The following is a 6,471-nucleotide window of genomic DNA, read 5'->3' on the forward strand; positions in this document are numbered from 1 at the left end:
AGAACTCTCAACGGAAAATTAAGTGATCAAAAACAAAATTTCCAAATAAAAGTAATCGGACTTCTAAGAATGATCTTGAGAAAATGATGGCTTTTGTGTATATAGTTAAATCTTTCTTCATCTCAACTGGTGCTACTCTGGCAAAACAAAACAAAACAAAAGAACAAAACACCAGAAGATGTGCCTAGGTAGTTCAGAAGATTTAGCAGGGAATTCTTGATTTTGGCTCAGGTTATGAATTCAAGGTCCTGGGATCAGATACTGCCTCTTCTCCTAATTCAGTGCGAAGTCTGCTTGAAGATTCTCTCTCCTTCTCCCTCTGCCCTTCCCTGCTCCCACTCGCCCTCTCTCTCTCTCTCTCTCTCTAAGATAAACAAATATTAAAAAAAAAACTAGAATAAACTGCAGGGTAATGATTGAAGAGTTTACATCTGAATCCCTCTCCCTTCAGAAATATTCAGCAGAAGACTGCCTGCGTGGCTCAGTGGGTTAAAGCCTCCTCCTTCAGCACACATCATGATCCCAGGGTCCTAGGATCGAGCCCTGCATCCCTTTAGTGTATTTAACCATACTATTTGTATACATATAGGTTTTCTTTCTAAAAAATTTTGGGATACAATTTCTTCTAATAGACCAAAATATACCCTAAACTAGCACATGGCTTTTGTTTTAAGCCCATTCTCTCCTCTTTTTTTTTTTCTTTTTCCAACCAACTTATCAATTCCTTTTTTAGAAATTTTTTAAATTTTCATCTTTACAGTCATATTCCATCCCCTCATTGTATTTATCCTTCTTTTCATATATATATAAGATTTTCTTTCTTTAAAATTTTGGGAGGTAGTTTCTTCTAAGAGACCAAAATACACTCAACATCAAGTGGCGTGGCTCTGTTCTATTCACCAGTCTAATATATCTATGTATCTATCTATCTATCTAATTTTTTATTTTTTCAATTCTTATTTCTTTTTCCCCCTTTCTTCTCCCCCCAGTTATGGATCTCTTCTGATTTGGTTAGCATACATTTTTCTGGGGTCTTTGCCACCCTTTCAGTATTTTATTCTCTCATTCATATATTCTTATCTGGATAAAATGACCGGGTGGAAAAACTCACCAAAAAACAAACAAACAAACAAACAAAACAAAACAAAACAAAAACAAGAGGCAGTACCAATGGCTAGGGACCTAAAAAATACAGTCATTGGTAATATGTCAGAACTAAAGTTCAGAACAATGATTCTCAAGGTGCTAGCTGGTTTTGAAAAAGGCATGGAAGATATTAGAGAAATCTTGTGTGGAGAAATAAAATCCCTTTCTGGAGTAATAAGAGAACTAAAATCTAACCAAGTTGAAATCAAAAAGCTATAAATGAGGTGCAATAAAAAATGGAGGCTCTTACTGCTAGTAAGATCTAAAATCTTTAAAGAATTTATGAAACTCAACACCCAAAAAACAAATAATCCAATCAAGAAATGAGCAGAGGACATGAACAGACATTTCTGCAAAGAAGACATGCAGATGGCCAAAAGACACATGAGAAAGTGTTCAAAATCACTTGACATCAGGGAAATACAAATCAAAACCACAAGGAGATACCACCTCACACCAGTCAGAATGGCTAAAATTAACAAGTCAGGAAACGACAAATGTTGGAGAGGATGCAGAGAAAGGGGAACCCTCCTACACTGTTGGTGGGAATGCAAGTTAGTGCCTCCACTCTGGAAAACAGCATGGAGGTTCCTCAAAAAGTTGAAAATAGAGCTACCCTATGACCAGTAATCACACTACTGGGTATTTACCCTAAAGATACAAGTGTAGTAATCCAAAGCGGCATGTGCACCCCAAAATTTATAGCAGCAATGTCCACAAGAACCAAACTATGGAAAGAGCCTAGATTTCCATCAACAGATGAGTGGTTAAAGAAGACATTGCAGCCATCAAAAGAAATAAAATATTGCCATTTGCAATGATGTGGATGGATCCAGAGGGTATTATGCTGAGGGTAATAAGTCAATCAGAGAAAGTTAATTATCATATGCCTCCCTGAGAGGCAGAGGGGGGGGGGGGGTAGGGGGAGGAAAAAATAAAACAAGATGGTATCAGGAGAGAGACAAACCATAAGAGACTCTTAATATCACAAAACAAACTAAGAGTTTCTGAGAGGGGGTGTGTGGAGAGGGTGGTTGGGTTATGGGCATTGGGGAGGGTATGTGCCATGGTGAGTGCTATGAAGTGTTTAAGCCTGACAATTCACAAACATGTACCCCTATGACAAATAATACATTATATGGTAATAAAATAAATAAATAAAATTAAGAAAACAACAATAACAAAAAAGGAAAAATGAATATGAATATTTTGACTTCAGAAGGGTCTGTGAACATGAAAAGAACTGCTAAAATTAGAAATTTTGAGAGAGGACAGTAGAAAAATAGGCAGTTAAGATGAGGTTACAATGCAAAAGATCCAGTTTCAAACGTATGTAAATGTTCTATGTAAAGACTCCCACAGTGAGAAGAGAAACTTTATGGTCTAAATTTCCACAGGGCTTTAAATCTGCATTTTATAATCTGATTTTTTGTGGCTGTTATATTTGGGGATAACTTAGCATTAAACAGAAGTGAAAAAAAAAAGACTGATGAATCACTAACCTCCACCTCTGGAACAAATAATACATTATATGTTAATTAATTGAATTTAAATTTAGAAAAAATAAAAACTTGATTAAGCCTTTTTTTCCAACTGAAAGTATATTTCTAGTGATGACATTTATAGCTATACTTAGCAATTGAGATTTAAATACCTTTTCTTTTTCAAAAAAACAAGAAGAAACATTTAGGGAGAAAGTAAATGAATTGAAAGAACAATTGAAGATGAGAAAACAATGTAGAAACTATGAAAGATTCTCAAATATGAAGGATAGCATTTGAAGATTAGATCATAACAATAGGAAAAATTCAGATAAGTGATAATGAAAGAGAGCACACGTGATTGTAGTCAGTATTGGTGCGCCTGACTGATAGCACACACATTCAAGAAACACAGTTTATCACTACCAGAAAAGATAGTTTAATGAACACCCAGCTGCATCACAGTAAATCTATTTCTAATTCCTGTCTTTCCATTTTCCTTTAAAGATTTCACAAATTATATTTTTTCCCCAACAGTACACTGGGAATTATTCTCTATTTTTTTAAGTTCAGTAATAAATTGTCATCTTACTTGAATTAGCAGCAATATGACACACAGTAGTTCATTAATTCCTCCTTGAAATGTTTTCTTCACTTGGCACCCAGGGCAACGCATTTTCTTCTTCTTTTTTTTAAATTCCCATCCCATCACTATTGGACATACACTTTTATGTCCATAATTCGGCCACAATTAACCCCTTCCCTAAACTGGTTATTCTAGATCCTCAGATTAGTGACGCCAACATTTCACTTGGCAAAATCTAGACGCATATACATCATTCTGTACTTTTTCTCTCTCCACTCTTCTCTTCACCAATTGTTGGATTTTAAATTCCTCCACTGTGTCAGTTTAGTTCACTAATCAGTATCACACCCACCATTCCTAACATGACAATTTTCGGTAAAGTACATATTTACTTCTACAGTTTGTGGCCCATAACTGCTGTTCTTGTTTGTTCTTTATTTCCCATTATCAAATCCATTGTCCTCTAAGCAGATGGTCTACCCAAAACATAGAAATCTGACTTTGTTAGTCCTTGCTTAAAACTCCTCAAAGGATTTTTACTACTACATGTTACTATTCAAAAAACAGCTTAGATTATGACTCTTGGGGTGACTGAGTGGCTCAGGCATTGGGCATCTGCCTTCAGTTCAGGTCATGATCTTAGGGTCCTGGGGTTGAGCCCCACATCAGGCTCCATGGAAAGGCTGCTTCTCCCTCTCTCACTCCCCCTGCTTCTGTTCCTTCTCTTGCTATGTCTCTCTCTGTCAAATAAATAAATAAAAATCTTAAAAAAAAAAAAAAAGATTATGACTTTTCCTTCTCGCACTTGCTTCTTGTCATTCCAGACTGTTCCAGACTCTATCCTGATCTCCACCTATTCATAACCTCACCGAATAAACTGATAATAATGAACTTCATTTGACTTTCCTGATTTTACTGTCTCAGTTTTCTGTGCTGTTTTATTTGTAGCCCTATGTCCTTAGGCACTTGGGATAAGTAATGTCCAAATTTTATGTCATCTACAAAATTCTAGTATCCTTTCACATTTAGAGTTCTGAAATAAACACAAAACCTATCCAGATGCAAGATACAGAAGTTATAAATGTCATCTTATTGTTTGTTGTTGTTGTTGTTGTTGTTGTTGTTGTTTTAGTGAATGTGGAGATTACCACTGTGGCAGGAAATGTAAGGTTAAATGGCACACAAACAACCAATCAAAGAAAAATAAGTAGGATGCTGACAGAAATTTGAAATCATCCGACTTGTAAGTCATGCTTGTGATTTATTTGAGAACAATTTTGAAAAGAGTTGTTACTTATATAGCTGTTTATTCACAAATTCTAAGTAATAGCCCAGGGAAAATTTTTTGCTGTCCCATTATAGCATATAAATTGATATTAAACAAAAGAATTAAGTCTCCTAGGAGAGGATGAGAAATTAACGTGGTGAAAATATTTGTGAATAAAATGACATCTGAGTAGAATTGCTTATTTTTAAAATTACTGAAAGTTTTATTTGAGATGGGACCAAGAAATTATTTATCTATTAAGAGCTCAAGAAAGTGTGCCAAACAACATTAGTTAGTTGCCAAGATGGCGACCTATTCTCTCTCTCTTCTTGCCAAAGCATACATTTAAGATTTTTCAAATCTCTGCCTTGTATTCATCCTATTACAATGTTTTAGTGACATTAGTATGACATTATATGTGCTTTGCCCACTACATAATCCCTAGCTGAATGTTCTGCATAAATATTTAGTTTTTGAATAAGTATGTTTGCAGATTTCTTACTTTAAAAAAAAAAAAAGACTCCAGTACTGTCAGCATAGTGTTATATTTGTTTCAAGCATATAATATAGTGATTCATTAACTCCACCCACCTCCCCTCTGGTAACCATCTGTTTGTTCTTTATATTGCTATCTATTTTGCTTCAATATGTCCATCCACGCCCAAACTCGGATCTATTTCTCTGTCTTTATTATTTACGTTCTTGCTCTTGTGAATTTTAGAAGTGGTCTTTGGACATGTTTCTTATGAATTCAAACATATTTACCAAAGAGTTAAGGCTACACAAGTTCCATTGGGTCTTAACCACAGACCTTTTACTTTCATTTCTGGGCAACTGCCCACTATATACCTCTGACCACATCCAGGTTCAATGTCACAGCTTCAAGTGAGCATCCTGCCCCAGAGGACTTTTTCTCACCACAAAGTTGCACCTTGGCCTCAACACCTCCTCCCTTTGGGGTACACAGGAAGAGCTTATAAACCCCTCAGGCCATGTAAACCTGCAAAATTATAGCAAACTGACCAAGAAGGCCAGTGGATGAGGTGTTGGTGGGTGGTTATTCTCATTTAACAAAAGTAATTTCTGAATAGTTTGTTGAAGTGCTGGTGGGTGTTTTTAAATTACTTGAACCCAGGCTGTTTGCATAGCTTTGTCACTTTCTTTCCCCAATAGTTTTAAGAAGTCAGACAAATATGCCCAGATGAAGCCCATACATATATTTTTGTAGCCAAATTACCAATTCTGCATAAATTTTTGTTGGCTTTATTTCATGTATCAGAAAGTATATTTTCTGAAAGTTATATCACATCCTTTTGTAATTTTATGTGTCACCAAAGATGTTCAGCAAATCCTCTATAGATGTTCCAACATGATAGATGCAGAATATGTGCTCAGCATCCAGGAAGAAATTAGAATATCTGTTTACATATTATTTCTTGATACAACTAAGGTTTTTTAACTCTTCCTCTTCCTTTTAATTTTTTTTTTAATTCACCATCCTGGCCTCACACTAGAATATGCCTCTTTAAGACTCCTTTCTTCGGGGGCACCTGGCTGGCTCAGTTGGTTAAGTGTCTGCCTTTGGCTCAGGTCATGATCTCAGAGTCCTGGTATTGAGCCCCAAATCAGTCTCTCTGCTCAGCAAGGAGCCTGCTTCCACTCTCTCTCTGCCTGCCTCTCTGTGTACTTGTGATCTCTCCCTCTCTTTCTGTAACATAAATAAATAAATAAATAAATAAACTCTTTAAAAAATAAGAAAGAAAAAAAAATAAATCTGCATTCTTCACACTGTGAGATGTATAAAGTAGGATGACAGTATCACCTGCCTTCAGCTTAGTAACTTCTTTGCCAACACTTTCCACAATTCCAGCACCTACATGTCCTATATATATATATATATATATATATATATATATATGTGTGTATGTGTATGAAAACATATATATAAATATGTTTTCCAGAATGGCTGTACCAGTTTGCATTCCCACCAA

This window comes from Mustela putorius, unplaced genomic scaffold, assembly GCF_011764305.1.
Source record: "Mustela putorius furo isolate JIRA1106 unplaced genomic scaffold, ASM1176430v1.1 tig00537227_pilon_pilon_pilon, whole genome shotgun sequence".
Taxonomy (NCBI): Eukaryota; Metazoa; Chordata; class Mammalia; order Carnivora; family Mustelidae; genus Mustela; species Mustela putorius.